The following is an 18,556-nucleotide window of genomic DNA, read 5'->3' as shown; positions in this document are numbered from 1 at the left end:
ACTAAAAAGGCCAGTTCTGCAGGTCAGTCAGGCTGCTCCCAGCATTGCCCAGACAATTTTTGATGTCTACAAAGACAGTAATCCTGCATCCTCTCTAGATAACTTGCCCCACTATTTAAGCATCATTGCTGTGAAGATTTTTTTTCTTGTATTTACTTAACATTTTTCCCAAGAACAGTCCAGTTCTGTTTACTCTGTAACTACCTATATAGGTGGTTCGAGGCAGCAATTTGGTTGCAATTTGAAGCCCCATGACTGCCTTTCCGGTTTAAAGAAACCCAGCTGTCTTGTGGAAGACAGAAACATTAAGGTTGGTATTAATGGAGAATGAATGGGTGTGGTGGCACCAGAAGGAATGGCAGAAGAAATGGCTATAAAATGGTGTGTGTTGATGGCACCTGGATTTAGCAGGTCTGGGTAAGATATGGGTACATCTATAGGCAACTGCTCCAGACAAAAGACTGTCAGTATATCCTAATGGCTGAGAGAGATGATAAGGTGGAGAGACTAATTAGTGTCAGCTCCTAAAACCCACCAAAAAACCTCCACCAAATGTACCCCAAACAACAAAAAAACCCCCGCGCATCTACCAGAATATCTTGACACAAAGCTATGGATCCAGGCAAGTTGAGGACCACTTGGTAGCTGGCATAACTTGTCTAAGTTGCTGAAGAAGTTTTTCCACTCTAGGTGTCCTGTAGCAGTCTCAGGCTTTAAGTCTGATAAGGTGATTTATTTGAATGATACAGTGGTAAGCAGACAGCTGGAGCTGGGTGCCTCCGCAGAGAGACTCTGGACAAAGAAATTCCTGGGCAATTATACCCTTACAATCTGAGTTTCCCACCCCTCATTCAACAGGTCAGACCAATAATATTAATATTAATTAATAATAATATTAGGGTCTGGGGTCATCTTGTTTTTCATTGGGTCTCTTCATTGTCTCTGAGTGGTCTGGTTTTTTCTCTTATCTCTGAGGCTGTGGTTTCTGCTGACAGTTGTAGCTTCCTTTTATTCCAGCTTGAACCCACTCATGAGGCCTTCTTCCATGGAATTAGGTAAAAGTTCAACATATCTGGGTGAAAATTCACAGCTTGTGGCCTAAGGCTTCCGCAAATTTAGCTACTAATGATAAGCAGGTAACTCCAGGCAGTTTCAGTCCAATATTACTTAACAAAGTAAGTACGTAAATTACAACAGTTTTTCTATGAAATGAAATCACCTTCTCCTCCTATAGGGTGTTCCATTGTTCTTACAAGATTGCAAGATTATTTCCCGAGTTTTCTATCCTTTCTCCTAACTTACTTGATTGAGGCCCAAAACCATCTTGGTGGCCCTCCACTGGGCTTGCTCTAGCTTGCAAATGCCTTTCTAGTACTGGGGAGCCCAAAACAGGAAACAGTACTTTGGAGTGGTGCAATTTCACGTGCTGAATAAAGGGAAATAACAATTGTTTTGAACCTGCTGGCTGTGCTTCTGGCTAATGCAGCTTGGTAGCTGGCCTTGATTTCTGCAAAAATGCACTGCTGAGCCATGTTTAACTTCTTTCCTATGAGGAGTTGCAGACCCTTTTTTTGAAGGCTGCTTTCTAGTTGATCCCCTAAGCTGTAGAGATTTGTGGGGGTGTTCTGTTCCAGGTACAGGACTTCACATTTCTTTTTGTTGAAAGTTATGAAGTTTCTGTTGACCTATTTTTCCAGTTTGTTAGACCACTGCTGAGCGGCAGCCCAGCCATTAAGCATGTTGACCTCTCCCTTTCCAGTTTTCTGTCCACAGCGTGCGCACTCCCTTCAGCAGCTGCAGTGATTTACAGAAGGCTGTTCACATGCTATCCTCACTGCCTGCTGAAGGAAACACATCTACTTATAGCCGTGACCTTGATGGAAATTTATGTATGTGTGCAAATGTGCATGCACACACACGCATTACCAAGTAAAGTCTGAACCAATTTAGTGGAATTCATTTTGTTACTGAAAATTATAAACAAGAAAACTCTCTAAATCAAATTGTATTTTAGAAAGCCGACCTTGCTTTATTGCAGCGCTGGGTGCATGAGGGATTTTTCATCCTAACATGCACATCAAGCTACTTGAGGGTACACATTATATCCAGTAGAGTACTTGCATATTCATAGTACATTGCATATTCATTGGAATTCACACACAGGATTGGTTACAAGTTTCTCATTTCTAATGCAAGAAATTAGTATGCATCCTCAAATTAATACACATCCTCAGATAGCACTACTGAAGCTTTTTACCAACTACGCATGGTCCCCAAGCGGGGTTTTGCCCACTTTTTGGGGGGGGGGGGCTATTGGGGTCAGAGGACACAATCTCCCACTACCACAATTACTGTTGTCCTATTTTCACTGATTTTCCAGTGATGTTTGTGAATTGCAACACTTTATTAGCTTGTGTCCTCTTAGGGCCAGGACTTCCTCACTTGAATCCTCCTTTTGCATAACTTAGATAACTGTTCTTTTAAACCATCTGTTCTTTGTTTCCTGACCTTGTTCTTTGTCCTTTCAAACTGAAATGTTTAAATCTTTGGTATCATTTACACTTCCGTGGCAGTTTGCTGTTATGCTGCATTTTAGGTATCCTTTTTAAGGACCCTTTGCTCCAGGAGCAGAAGAACGCTACTTTTCAAACCAGGTAGTTCCTACTTAGCCTTAAAACAGAGATGTAAGAGAATAAGAAGAAAAAAAAGGTTTAATTTCACAGGAGGCTGTCTGTGAACAACTCTTTCTGCTAAAAGAGACTAGCCCCTTTATATAAAGGACTGCTTCCCCTTTCCCCACCCCATCCATTGCCTCCAGCCCTCATACCAACTGAAAATACTTGCATTCTCACATTTTTCATAAAGTCAAAAGTATCCCCTCATTTTCACGCTATATTTATAGCTTTCAAATGTTGGCAGACCTGGCTGTGGCTCTGGGAGGCCACTCCGACAAAGGGAAAGCCTCTGCTCTACTTGCCTGCCCTGCTTCCTTACACTTTCTCCCTTATTTCCTTAGAAAAGACAGGTGAGACTGTCTCTGAAATACTGAAAGGGAAGCATTTGGGTTTTTTTCTGTAACTGCAGAGGTCAAGGGGAAAAAAGTAAGTAGAAACCTTCTGGAATTTAGGGAATCAGAAAACCATTTTAAATTGCAACTGAATACAGATTATTTTGTAACAGGCATGTTCCACCTGCCCTCTTTGAAACAGAACTTGAAAAAATTCCTTATAATATGTTATGCCTCATTTAGGATGAGAACCAACAGTTTGGATTTTGGCTGTTCTCTTTTGTGTCCCTCTCCTGGTCAATGGCAGTTATTTTTTCACATATTTTGTGGGGGTTTGGGTAAGGAAGTCTTTGTTTGGCTTTTGTCCATAAACTAAGAAGTCAAAGTGAATATGTGGCTGAGCAAAATAGATTTTATGTGTACATACTTGTTCCAGTGTATTGAAGGGTTAAATAAATATTTATCTATTTAAAAATTCACCTCTGCGGTCTTGAAATGAAAACATAAATCTTGTCATATCTCTGAAAATGAGCCAGGGGAAATCTGCTAAGGGGAGTGCTCATTTCAGTCAAGCTCAGCACACTGGAATTATGCCAGGAAGTGAAGCTGAGAGGTGGCTGCTTTTCTGAAGAGGTAGTGACAGGGAGAAGAGCTGGAGTCAGTCAGTTCAAGGGAATTTGACAGTTTTGGTATAGTAAATTGAATTCTTCTGGCCTTTAAAGGCTTAGTATTGACATAATACACTGCAGGCTGCCAATTTTGACCCTTTACTTTAGTAAGTTATATAAATAAAATGTATATTAAAAAAATAATTAATTTTTATGTATAATGAAGAGCCTGGGAGTAAAGTGAGAGGTACTCGGAGGATAATCTTCCTGCCGTAGTATTGACAACACCCATTACTCCCTGAATGCAGTATCTACTCAAGGGCTACCCAACAATCCAATTTTGGTAACTCACCTCAGCTGCATTTCTAACCTACTACACAATGGCAAGGCTGTTTCCTCCACATCCTTATAGCTTCCTATAGAAATTTTAGCCACTGTTTCATTCCCGTTCCTTTTTGGCTTTGAAATTGATGTCAGATATTATTCATGGAAATTGCCATTTAAGTCCAGACTTCACAGACCTCTCTCTGGACCCTGAAGGCATCATCCTCAGCATGCTGAGAGTCTAGTGAGGGATTTTCTGTGGACAGGACAGCTAATTGTGTCAAGTTACATAGTTTTTGTAAATAAAATGTCTTATTTAGGCTAAGACAAACAGACCGTCCAATTTAATTTAATTTATGGGCTGTAGAAGAAAGCGAATCTCCTGTAGTCTGAAAGATTCCAAACAATTACATGTCCCAGTGCATCACTAAGCTGTATTCACTTGTGCAGCGGCTATGTTGTCTTCCATCTCCTTCTCCCCATTTTTTAAAAATGGAAACTAAGTACAAGCCTGTTTCAAAATAATCTTCTAGTCTTAAGCAGATATCTGTCCATCAACTGCAAATTTACTCTGGGTTTTTTTTGGTTGGTTGGTTGGTTGGGTTTTATTTTAGCAATTAATATTGCTACATTCAGGAGATAAGAGGGCAGAACTGTAGAGATGAGTAAGGAATGCCAGAATGTGAGTTCTAAGAAAGTAGCCATCTGGATTATTTTATTATTTAGAAGGCAATGGAAAAATAGAATCAACATAAAAAAGCTTTGAAAAATCACTTCACAGAATGTAAAGGGTAGAAGAAACGTAATAGAAGTTCAAACAATCCTGTTCCTATGTTTCAGTTTAAAAAGCAAAACAAATATTCAGCAACTATATTTTTTATGAGGATTATGCCAGTATTTTCTCTGAGTGCAGAATATATATTCTCAGAAAATTCAAGTGTGTTGGTAAATTAGCCAGAGTTCTTTAGGGAAATTGTTTATCAAATAATTTTTTATTGTCCTAGATTGTCTGGTGATAACTTTTCAAACTTTTTGGCTCATTAAATTCACTCAGATCTCCTACTCTGACATAACTGGCAGGTTTTTTAATGTGTTGTTGTTTTTCCCATAATTTGTCATAATTGAATGCTTTCCTTTAGCAAACAAATGTTCTAGTATGGAAATTTTAAAGAAAAAAAAATGTCTTTGAAAGCAACCTCCCTCCTTTGTTCAAAGTGGTTTAGATTGTCATTACACTGCTACTGTAATCTGGCAGAAGTAAAGGCTGCTGTTGAAAGCAGTGCGCTGGCTTTCCTTCTGCTGTCTTCTGCCACTTCCTCCTACCACTTCCCATGTGCTACTCATATGCCTGTGGCTGTGTGATGACTTGCTTCAGGGAACCACTCCAGATTCAAGCTAATTTTTCTTTTGCTATCCTAGTTTTCCTCACTGTGAGGAATGCAAGCAGTAATACCAGCCCAAGGGCAGCAATAGGAAAAAGTATTTGAGGCCAGGAAGGGAGGTGAATAGGATTATTCTTCAATGTTTAATAGTCAGTTTAAACTGAACAGGAATTGTGAAATTCATTATGTGCTAATGTTGGTGGTACTGCTACTGATTTTACAAAGTATTGATAACTTGATAGAAAACTGATTTTTAACAGAACTAGTCTGCTTTTTGTACCCACACACCTTATGTTTTTCAGCAAAAGACCAATTATGTGAGAACCACGCTATTTCAGTTTGGATAGATTTATTAACTTACAGATGCTGGGTATATAATCTTGACAAGCCTCTAAGGATCTAATGGAGATCCAGGTAGACTGTGCCTGCAGGCTTCAAAAGTGTCTTGATCTATTAGGGATCTGTAAGACCTAATGCTTTGGCAGCTGACTAAGAGAGTTGGCCACAGCTATAGGTTACAGGAGATTCTTGCTGCCAAATGCACCTCTGCCACTTTGGTTCCATGTATTTTCCAAAGGTTTAATTAATATGTGTGTAAAAAATTGTAATTAATTGAATAAGAAACTATAAAATGTGTTAATACATTGAAAAAGAATAGGTTTGAAAGCAGTACTTAAATAGGCAAGACTGCTAGTTCAGAATTCACAGATGTAAATTTATGTAAAATTTTGTTTCATACAGATGTATGAATTTGCCTTTCTTCTTTATCTCTATGATTTATCTCACCTAGGTTGAGAATTCACTGGCATCTGCCATGATTACTGAAATTAGCACAGGATTTGAAGTAGAAGAGTTGTTTGAATTCCTAAAAGAAAGCCTGATCATACACCTGGAAACCTAGGTGGAGAGGATAGCCAGAATTTGTCATGAGATCTTTCTGCATCATGTCTCTAATTTAGATTCCTGAGAGTGATATGACCATCCTCAAATGTCTTGAAATACTTTAAAATCCTCAAGGTGGTCAGTGTAATGTCAGGTGAAAAATATTTGTGGAAGCAGATTTGGTGCTGTAAAACCATTTTTGCAGCACTATATTTCAAGCGAAAGAAACAAAATTTTATTTACAAATCTTTGTCACAAAAATATGGATAAAGATTATAGGAGTACTGAAAAAAGAGCAGAAAGTCTAATTTACTGAATTTCTTCTGATAAGCTTTCTTGAGGAAGTGTTGAGTTATGTTCAGGAGGACAGATAAGTGTGGGTGACCTGGAAGCAGAATACATTGATCAGGTGGTGCAAAGTAATCTGTAAGAGAGCTAGTAGTTGAGAGAGGATGGGGAGCTGAGATGCAGAAGAGATGAGAAGGTGAATGAGCATGAGGTAAGGAGTAGGAAAAATCAGGTCTGAGATTTTCTCTTGGCAAGTGATGAAGCCTGCACATCTCTGACAAAGGATGCTTGCTGAGAGCTGAAAACACTTGCCAGGTGCTGGCAGGATAAGAAAGCTTCCTGGCATGCTCCCATACAGCAACTTACACAGGAGTAGTAATGTTGGTCCTAAATTTTCTACAGTATAGCTTGACTCTGCTTTCAGAAAAAGAGCACAACAAATTCTTGATCTGGAGAGAACGGGAATTTTCTATTGAAAGAAAATAAATTAAAAAATCTTGGAAAGTCATTCTGCTTTCCTGTCCTAAAATGGACATATTGCATATCACTCCATTTTCTTGAGCTTGAAGAAATTATAACCTTTTTGCTTGCATGTGGTTTACATTCACAGTCAAGCTCCTGTGGAATCAGAGTTTGTTTCACTTGTTTTTCAGGGAATTAGATTAAGGACTTTGCATGAGTCAGAAAAATACGTACTATGCGTTGACTTTTCATGCTCCATGATATTTCTTTCATATTAATTTCAGACATGGTTACAGAAATAAGATTGGTGTTTTGCAATGACAGCTAGGGAGACAGCAGTATCCCAAAGTTGAATACTAGGTTAATCAAGACAGAGAATCATTACACATGCAGTACTAATGTAGCCAGTGCAGCCTGCAGTTGGCATCTGCAACGGTTGCCTTGAGTAATCCGGAACTGGACCAGCAAAATAAACCAGAAAGAACAGCTGCCCTGTTGTGTGATTTCGAAGCTTCTAAGCAGGATGGAAGGAGATAAAGAAGCTGAGGAAAGTTTCTTTGTAAGGATTTAGAGAAGAGGCAGAAAAAACAAGCATTGCAGTAGGGGAAGTCATTAGAAGACTCAAAAGAACTGGGAAACACATGTGACAAGAAGTAAGGACCCATGAACACTCAATATAAAGGAGCTGCATTTGCACGGATCTCTGCATTATATCTTCTCCAGGTCCCCAAGGCTGCTGGGGTATCTAATAGCTACAATTAGCAAGGTCTTGTTAACAGAAAAAGGTGTCATTGCTTAGTTTTGTATAGTTGCATTCTGTGTGTCCAGTAAGGCTTGTCTGTTAGATTATAGAGTGTCTTTGTCTCAGTTGCTGTCTGCTTTACTGACCCCTGCCCTGATTTATTGCTTTGATAACTGCAAGAGCACAGACTGCTTTCTATGTCTTTCCAAGCATCTTGGTGAAGCAGGTGGAGGTGGGAAGACATACAACAAAGTCTGCATGCGGGCTTGCCAGGTCACCTGGCATCTTCAATCTAAGAATCAAGGGAGCATCTTAAGGGCACTTTATTGATGTTCTTATGTGCAAGACTAAATCATTTGCCCACCAGATTGATTTATGTTGCTGAATGCGAGAGCTGTTCATTTTCTCCTTCATAGTTTTGGTGTTTGTCTTGTCTGTATTGGACATTGACTACCAAAACAGGAAAAGTTGTTGATCATTTTCTTTGTTACTTTGACCAGTGAAGGTGACACCTGACTGTGTCAAAACAAGAAGCATGAGTAACCTGAGTCTCTGTGGGATGACATGATCTTTTGCAGTGGACTCCAGCTTTTTTTTTTTCTCAGTGGACTCCAATTTCTTTTTATTTTATTACTTCTGTATTTATAATTTAAATTTGTATGCCAAAAGTTTTATACCACAAGCTTATCCCTAGTGCAGACTCTTCTCTGAAATCATGTTGGTTTTGAATCCAGACCATGTCAAAGTAATATTTGCTTCAGCTTTCTCACTAAAAATCCTTGAAGAAAGAGCATTAAACGGAAGTTAATTTCTTTCTTCCTGGAAGTTCGTATGTCATGACACTAAAGAGAGCCTGCGAACACATTCAAGAAGAAACACTAAGTAGCTGGATGAAGAAAATGATCACCATTATCTGCGTAACATAGGAATTACTGAAAGTGGTGAAGTTGGAATATCTGGAGATCATACTGGCTTTAGGAACTTGTTTAGTTGCTTCAAACAAGGCTCTCATTTGCTTTTCTTCACTCTGTGGGTCAAGAAAGAGAGCAGAAGATGGATTATAGTGATCTAATCTGAAATAGGTGGAAATCATTGTGTCGTGGATGCTCCATGTTTTGCTGCCATTTGTAATGAGACAAGGCAGTGTGTGCAGCTTTTGTAGAGTCTGGTAAAGTGCTTACCTGCTGAACAGTATCCAATGTCCTCACTTAATCAAAGCTAAATGTAGATGTCTTTATTGGTAGGTGTTCTCACAGTGAAGGAGTGGGGCACCAGTCCTGGCTCTTCCTCCAGACAGGTCTAGTTCAGTAGAGACAGCTTTTGCTTTGGTACCTGCAGTCCTCATTGTTACTTAGAAAACAGTATTTTCCTTTTCAATATGGTTCAACATACTGCATTAATGTTTTCTGTAGTGAGTGTCTGTATTAGAGTTATCTGATAATTCTGAATAGCTTATATTTGTCATAAAATTTCACATTGTGTCATGAGGGTAGCTGGAATCTTACTTGCTTTGAAAGATTGAGTGTTACTTTGCATTGTCTCGTAGAGAGATGCGAGATACTATTATCATTTCTTAATGATTTATCGTTGCCTGAAGGCCGCCTGAAGGTTTTCTTGCAGGAAGTGCTGAAGTTGTTAGGAGTTGACTGGTTGTGAAGGGAACATCTTTTCAAGGTAAAGTCATTCTTGCCCTCTGTTGCATCTGCTTGTCAGATACTTCTGATATCTGTATGCGAGAAGATACCCATAGCTGCAGTTGGTATAGAAAACTATCCAGTGCATGTTGCACTTCGTAAGGAGATAATTCTCTGTGAGTTATTTGATGACTCCTGAATTTATATTTTCTATTTGTCTACATGAATTCAGACAGCTGTTTTTCCTCTCTGTAAGGAAGAGTTCACTTTGTTCAGGGACCCCTTATGCTGCCTTCTATGAAGATGGGTGGGAGACACGCTGCGGGCTATTTGTTGGGCTGCCCTCCATGACAATGCTTTTATTCACGTTGTTTCTTCTTTATGAGTTTTATTCTTATGATCCTGCTTCAGAAAATGGACAGTGAAAGTTGGAATTAGAGATTGCCCTCAAAACATCATCTTTTTAGCTCTTCTTGACTGTGGAGACCTGGGAATACTTCCCAGCTCCTGGGTTCAGCTATGCACCCTAGTTGTAGAAGGTCCATATTAAGGGAACATGGTAGCACTTCCTCCCTCCCTGAGTTTCCTACATCGATAGTGCCCATTAAGTACAGCAGTTTGCCCTTTCCTGTCCCTAGGCTCTTTCTGGGTTCTGCAGGTCTGTGTACCAAGCTCTCTCCTGATCTGCATCACTGGACTCTACAGGCCAGGGAGATTTTCTTACCCAGATGGCAGGCAGTGGAAGGATCAGAGCCTGGAGGCAGTGCCTTCACTTGCAGCCTGCAGCAGCTGAGTTCTGCAGTCAAAACTTTGTCTGGGAGAAGGAGAAGGGGTTAAATCTGGTAATCTCCAGCCCTCCCAGTATCCTTTCCTGGCAAGGGGTGGATGGTGAGGCAAGCTGCCCCCTGGCTGATCTCTGTGTTAAAACACTCCCTGAAGCAACAGAGCTTTTACTATCCTTTTGCATCTGGCTTTCTTACCTAGGTTTTCACTGCACCCTTCCAGGGCATCAGTCTCTGCAATTGTCTCACCAAGGGAAGCAGAGCTATATATTATATACCCAAAACCAGACTGAGGGGTCCGCGGGAGTCACCTGTGCTGCAGGACAAGCAGACAAAGCAGATAAAATGGATGGAGACTCCAGGAGTAGGAAAAGCCCCCCATCTGTGGGACATGGCATGAAGGGAAGCGTGTTTGTGGGGGCAAGGGAACATAAGTGTAGGTGAGAGAAGTATAGGAGTGGAACAGGAGGCAGAGTGAGAGGAAAGGGAGCCTCGTGGGAGCTGGCAGAAGTCTGAGGGTACATGTGGCAGGAGATTGGGCTGTAAGTTAAAGAGGAAATGAGTGGAAGAGAGCAGTACAATGGTAAGGCAGAAAAGGGAAGAGAAGCAAGCTGAAGAGTTAAAAACAATAGAACAGAAAGCTCCATCATCCTCAAGACAGGAGAACAGAGAGAGTTCTGCCTTGAGCAGCTAGGAGGAAGCCCATATTTTTGTGTGTGAATTTTAGGTTTGATGTGAGGGTGGGTTCCCTCCCTAGAGCTAAAAAATGAAAAAACGTTATTGAAAGAGTGGGAGTTTGAAACTTTGTAGTTTCTTGAAGACAATATTTTCTCTCTTGGGGGGAAGGGATGTGATACAACAATTTTGCATCCTGGTTTTGATATTATGAAAATAAAAATATTTTGATGGAGAATGAAGTGACTTGTTCTTGAGATATCTGTGGCCAGGGTTGGACTAACAACCACTGATTGTACTAAGAGGCAGTAGACAAGTGGGAATAGGATGTAGCAAGATGTAGCATAACAACATACTAGAGTAGAAATTATGTCCTTGTAGTATAAAGAAACTTTATTTAACAATGCAGAATTCTCTTCTTCTGGTCAACAGCTGCAATATAACTAGTCTAACAAGTCAAAGGAAATAAATTTTCTTGGGGGATAGCTGGCTGTTATTTATAGCACAAATTGCTGAGTGTGCAAGTGTCTCCTATGCCCTCACTGTCCTTCTTAGAAGCATTATAGCAGGTGTGTTTTTGAAGCTGTATCCTCTCCTACTAATGCAGTTTTGCTTGGTCCAGGTCACCTGACATGAATTATGCTCTTTTGAAAATACTTGAATTTAAGGACTGCTTATTTGAATTATTGCAGAAATAATTGCCAGAGGACTTTGACAGTTGAAACCTTGCCCACCTGTGTGAAAAGATGAGGGCTTGTGTGCTCCTGAGAATTTTGACCCTCTACACCTGCATTTATGTTTGTCAGTTAATGCCTTCCTTTCCTGTATTGTAACTGAAGAAAGAATACTGTGTAGGATTTTAGTAATTTGGGGTATATTTTCTTCTGTCTGTGTAGCAGGATGCGGATATTCTGAGGCTGGCATAAGCTTTTGAAGGAGATTGGCTAATATTGTTGTGTATTCCTCTATTTACAAGACTGTGCTCACTAAAGTATAACAGTAGAGTAACAAGTGAACAGAAAAGCATGCTACTCTCCACACAAATACTGGTGAAATGACTGAATTAAGAAAATAAAATATGTAGTCTTGAGAATTATCCTTATCATAATATGTTTTAAGGCTAGATGTGAAAAAAACATATCTCTGATCTCCTGCTTCAGAAAGCTGTAGAACTGCCCTTAATGCTTTTTTAAAATCAAGCTGAGTAATTTCTGCTTAAAGTTTCAAAATAATGTTCACTCTTGAATTAAAGATTTCAATGGATGTCTCTAGAAGCATTGCTTCTATGACTAATTTATCTGACAGATAATATTTTGCACTGTTTCATGTTAACCTGTTCAACTTCCAGCTTTCAGAATATCTGTGACTGCTTTTCTGTGAGACCAAAGGATGCTTCACTAAGAAAAAAAATATTTTTACTCACCACATAAGTACATCTCAGTTACTTTGAAGCAGATTCTTATCTTTCTATAGCTGCAAAATATATTCACATAGACAAAGAAATGATCTTTGTTAAAAATAAAAAGAAAAAAACGTTCCTATGTATAATTTAAATTTAAAAAATACTTTGTTAACTAATATTTAGTTGTTTTTTTTTAAATATTATAAACAGCATATTATAATTTAATTAAGATGTGATTAAAAATCATTTGAAATGTGAATAGCAATAATAATGCCACTCTTCAAAGAGTTACATGTGCATGTGAACAAAGGTCTGGCATTTTCTAACATTTAAACAGTAAAAGTGTTCAAGCATGATTACCTCATTATTTTAAAGTATTATGAAAATATTAGTGGGGCACTAACATTAGGAATCTAATGTTATATAATATATGGATTTCCATATATATATATATATATATATGGAAAAATAACTAAATAATTAAATATTTACCTTTTCAGTCAAAAAAGAAAAGCTATTTCATTCCATTCTTCTAGGAGTAGAGGGAAGATAAAATTTTCTTATAGAAAAAATAGAATTCTAATAAATATACAGTATTCAACCCATTTTTAAAATTAAGCTTTTATTTTATTTTATTAAGTTACTGAAAGACTACTTTTTTTGAATGCCATATTAGCTTTCTTTCACTTTTGCTGAGGAATAACAGTATTCATTTCCATTTTAAGTGTTATAAAACCAATGAAGAATCTTCTGAAAGTGAGAAGTGGAAAAACGTTTTTTTATTCAACAGTAACACTGCACAAGTTGTGTTTTTACATTGTAGAAGGAGTAAATCTGTGTTTTCACTAGCATTAGAGTGCCTCTCCATTGTTTATATATGAAAGAATATTTATGTAAAGGTTAATATCTCTTTATTGCTATGTGAATAAAACCGGATATTTTTAGAGCAGCTGCTGTTTATTCTAACTATTTATCAAAACCTAGTAGAGAAATCTGTTCTCTCTCCTAAAAAAAAAAAAGTGAAGGTTTTTATCATCTGTTCAAGGTTCACAGAAATTATGGGCTTTCCTGAAAAGTAGTTCAGACAATTGAAATAGACTCTCTTAATGAAAACACCCTTCAATGTTACAGCTATGTGGCTGCTCCACACTGTCAAAAACATTTTAAAGGCTTGTGTTCTTCCAGGAGAACAGAAATACAGAAGAAGTGACAGTTAACAGTTCCTTTGTTGCTCTGGAGTCAGTCCAATGTGGCATGGATTATGGGTATCAAGTTTGTGTGTTAACACCTCTTTAATGCCTTTGATCAAGAAAAGTCAGGTCTATATAGCATGTATTCTTGGGATATTTGTTTATAATTACAGCTAGAAATACTCTCAGGTGTTGAGAATACTATTATAAAATGTGCAGAGCACTTTGGAATTAGGACAGTGTCATAGTGGCTTGAAATGAACTCAACACTGGTTGGTCTGTTAACAAAGTTTGTGTCTTACGCAGAGAAAGCAGCTAATCTGAAAGCTCATCACACATAATGGGTGATTAGGATTTCAGAATTTCAAAAAACTTTGCATGAACCTAGCAATCTTTTTGCCAGAGATAACTGCATGTGATGTTTTAAAAATTTTCCCTCTAACTAATTTATAGTTCCAACTGCAGTAATCAGGTAAGTGCAGGGTTAGTATTTTACAGATGTTAGAAAACCAAATTCCAAACAAAATTCAGAAAGACATTTCTTAGCTGCACTGTTTATGCAATTACCCTTGGGATTTGTTGAGAAAGTCATTATGAAAAACAAGAAATCTACTTTTCTAATCAAAGATTAGGAAACTGTTCACAAAATGGAAGACAGTGACACATGTAAAACAGCATAGCTGTAAAATTTCTTGCTCACGTTGTCTGCTGATGACCTGATTTTGTTTCTTCTGAATTATGTTAAACATGAACCTTCAGCTGCTAGCTGGTTTTTTTTTTTTTTGCTGAAGTTATGGGAAATACAGGCTTGAAAAGTGGTCACCGTCATTATATTTATTATGCTTTTTTAATTTATTTAGCTTGCACTGAGATAGCTCACAAAGCTCACAAAAGCTGCTTACTTTCTACCTCTTGATGAATCTCTGAGATTTCTCTCTGAAGATGAATGTATGAATCTTGCTTTGAAAGGAAGGTATATAATAGTGTGTAGAATATACAGCATAATCTTAATTTGATGGAGTTAGATGATTTGTTGAGATGATTTGATGGAATTAGATGGTGTTGATAAAAACAAATAATTCTCTTAAAATGCTGTAGCATGGGTATATGATAATGCTCTTCATACAAAAGAAAAGCAGTCTGTTGGGGCAACGCAAGTTGAGACACTATATCTACTTGGCTGGGTTCGGCCAAAATGGCGTTTATTGTTTTTACATATTGCTTATATATCTTAGATAGTACATGTGTCAGACCCTGATAGGCTTTCTGTCTTTTTCTTGCTTGCCATTTGCTGTTGCTGTATGTGCCCATAGGGTTCCAAGTTCCAGTTTCTCACATCCTGTTTACATTGTGGCTGTCTTAAGGGAACATGACTAAGTCTTTGAAGTCAACTAACTCATCTGCAGACCTGCTGCAGACCCCAACAGTCTGTAGCATTTCTGAACATGCAGAGAAGGATAGAAGTATTTGGAATGAACATTTTTGTACCATGACATTGCAAGTCTACTTTGAGATTTTGAGTCTAAGTGGGTTGATAGGTCTGCTAGCATTTACATCATCGCTAGCATAGAGTTGTGACTGTGTTACTTGAAAGTCCCTTGCTTAAAGTCCTCAGATATTAATTAAGGATGATGTTTCACATGATAGTTGGAGCTGATCAAATAGCTTGCAGCTGTCAAGAGGGGGAGTCCTGCTTGCCCTTCCCCTGCTCCCATGTGTGCTTCTGTCCCCTGGGCTCTTGGGTGTCCTTTAGTGAGCTGGACGTGTGCTGAAATAGTGGAAAATTATTGTGGCTGTACTGTTTGTTTTGCTTTCTGCTCTTGAGCAAGTTGCACTGATTGACCAAAGGGCCAGATGGGTGCTGTAGGGGATGGAAGGCATAGGTAGGTGCTGGGGGTACGTGGGAAGGAGTGGAGCTCCCCTTTGGAGGCAGCAAGCTCTTAGGCTGGCTGAGGTGTCTTATGAAGTCTCAACCTGAGAAGTGCAGAAGAAGAACACCCCTTTCTGCCCTGAAGCCTAGGCTCCTGGTCCCCTGATCTCTCCCTCTAGCCCCACGTGGGTACGTGCCTGGGCTTCCCCTGCAGTGAGACCACTGGTTCCCCTTCCCAATACCTGTCCATGGATCATAGGCACAAACAGTATGTCACAGGGGCCTTCCCACCTTTCTGACTGGGTGCCTGTGTTACACTTAATTGATGGCGTCAAAGCCAATATGTCTAGCTTGGTGGCCACAGCATTAGCTGGGTGGCTGTAAGTCCCTCAAAGCTATTTTTTAAACTAAATTTCTAACACTAACACTGGTCATGAATACATGGTGTACCACAAAATGGTCTGTACAGTAATGTTTGCCAGTGGATCTCATGGTTACCTCAGTCACCTCAGAAACATATGTTTATGTAGTGGGGTGAAAGCTGTGAAAACTTGCTTAATATTTCTCTGGTCTAGCTCTCATGTATGTATCTCATAACCTATCTTTCAGATTGAACTTCAGATCACCTTCCAAGGCGCAGCCCAACCGAATGTTTACTGAAGTCCTACTGAATTCAAACAGACTGTCTTGCACTGTGCAACCATTTTCCTGGTTCTGAGTAAGACTCAGATGGCTAGATTTTAAAAAAATGCTGGACACATTGAAGAGATGACTAGAGATATTTTTTTATAAAATATTATTATTCTTAATTTTTTTTTTAAACTGTATGTCTTCAGGTCGCTGCAAGTCATATGTATGAAGGTGGACTATCATATGCGGAATGATTTTTCTGTGTTATCTTTGCACTCTTGCTTTCATTTTCAGTGATTTAATGGGTTTTCATTCTGTGTGTCCCAATCTACATTGTAAATTTCTTTGGCAGGGACTGCCTTTTAATATACGCTTTTGCAGCAACAGTACAATTAGATATAGTTTCGATTGGAACATTGGGGGCCTACAGTAAGGCAGACAATTACTAATCTTAATTATACATGTAACAATAACATGCCTAGCTGTTCCAGTCTGAGAGCCGGCCTAGCGTTCCAGTAAGAAAAGCAGTTACTCCCTCTTTTCTAATACTTCTTTTTTGCCAATCCACATTTGTACCACACATAAACAAGATCTGCAAACGGACAGCAATTCATGGAATGCTTAATCAGAACGTTTTTTGAGGTTGGGGTTTTAGCACTAATGAAACTCTATTGAACGAGTCTGGTCCAGTACAGCAAAGAGCCCGAGGCTGAGCTGTGAGCTGCTTTGCCAATGCTGCCATCTCTTGGTCTTCATTGGTATTGCCACCTTAAAAATTCATGGGAGAACGGTCGGATTCTTAAATGCAGAACCGAGACCCCTCCAAACCCCGTAGTTACGAAATGACTTCCCCCTCCCCCCCCAAAGCCTCTCAACTTTTATGTAAATAAGCTCCTTAAACACATACCTGAATTTACCTCAAAAGGCTACTGTCAGTCTTTTATATTTTTAGTAATTTCCTTGACTGGGTCACACGAACTTTGAAGTTGTTCTGAATTGCTGTCATTCAAATTAAAAATTAACACTAAGAAACAGAGAGATCAAAGGAATGAAAACAATAGATCTGTCCAGTATTACTATATGCTTTGTGAATTCCTAAAAGGTCTCTTTTGTGACTGGAAGCCGTGATGGTAGTAGAGGCTACAAAATTTATTTCTGAGTTCATGCAAGCTGAAAACACACTTCCTCTTGCTAAGCAATGGTTGCTTGGGGTTTTCTAATGGTTGCTTGGGGTTTTCTATAAAATAAGGTCTTAGCTTAGTTTCCAGTGGACAATCAAAACTGTTGATTCCAAATGATAATCTTGTATGGAGGTTTTAGTGGTGAGTTTTCTTCCTTTGGCCAGAGAGTTTTTCAGTGGAAGATGTGGAGTGGCTAGAAGACAATAGGCATATTATGAGCAATACAGACCAAGTAACTTTGTTGTAATAGCAGGCCCAGCAGGCCAAAGCTGTAACAAGCTGCAGCTGCTGTGAAGGACATATGCAAGGACAAGAGAGACAAAGAAACTGTGTACTGGCAGAAAGATAAGAAAGTTGGACTATTAAGGAACTGTACCTGGGAAAGAGATAAAGGAGTTAGACTGAACAATATCGAAACAGAATGTAGGCGAGGAGCATGGTTACCACTCCATGACCAGTCACAGAGTGCAGGAGACTGAATAGACAAGCAGCTTTAGCCTATTAACAATCTAGAAGCAATGTGTGTGCTCTGTGCTCGTGTATAAATTGCTGTGTATCCCTTAATAAAGTGGCACTAACTTGATCACATTGGTCATATAAGTTGTGTCCGAGCCTTCCACATCAACAGAAGAGGTCAGTTTCTTATACCTGGATGAATTAATGGAAAAGGAAGGATTCCAATAGGTTTATATTTTCCTGAAGTTTTACAATAAGGTCAATAAAGTAAGTTCCCCGCACCCCCCTTCCCCATTTATCAGTGTTTTAAAATGTGGAAGTTTAAGATTTTTGGTTAAAATGATAATTATTTTTAAGATAGTGTACATTAGAAACACTGAAATTGGAAGGTAATATTTTGAAATGTTTGAGAGAGAGTATTTCTGTAGAACCCTACTAAAAATATTTCTGAATTTAAAAAAAATTGTAACAGTTTTAGTTATGTTTTCATCTATCCTGAAAATTAATATGGTTAGATATTAATTTGAATGGAAGATAACATTTCTCAACACATCTAATCTCTGCATCCAGATGAAAATGAACTTTGTCCTTGTTTCTAAATGTACTCCCTCTTGGACAGACTGAAACAAGCTGGTGTGATTATAGTCCCTGTCTTGGCAACTGCATTTGGTACGTAAAGACAATTATGCCAGTCTAGCTGTTTCCACAAATGTTTTTTAAAATATGAAAATTAGTGATAAGAAAATGCAAGTTTTCATTTGGATTTCTGCTGGTTTTCCTCATCCTTTCAATATGAGGTGGTACATTTCCAATGAGGATGCCATTTCCATGAGAACGGGTGTGAGGTTTCCAATACCACTCGGAAGTTACATGTTATAGAATATTGATCCGAACTGGAACAGAACTGACAACTCAGAAATATTTGGATATGCAGCACAATTTCACATCTGTCCCCTCAGAAAACCCCACTGTAATGTCATTCTGTAACTTTCCTACTCTGGCATTTTAGTGGTGAGGGAAGACAACTATTTTTGTTTTCAC

The sequence above is a fragment of the Falco biarmicus genome, chromosome 5 (genome assembly GCF_023638135.1).
Source record: "Falco biarmicus isolate bFalBia1 chromosome 5, bFalBia1.pri, whole genome shotgun sequence".
In the NCBI taxonomy this organism is placed as follows: Eukaryota; Metazoa; Chordata; class Aves; order Falconiformes; family Falconidae; genus Falco; species Falco biarmicus.
The sequence above is the reverse complement of the archived record's forward strand: the minus strand, read 5'-3'. Positions refer to the sequence as shown.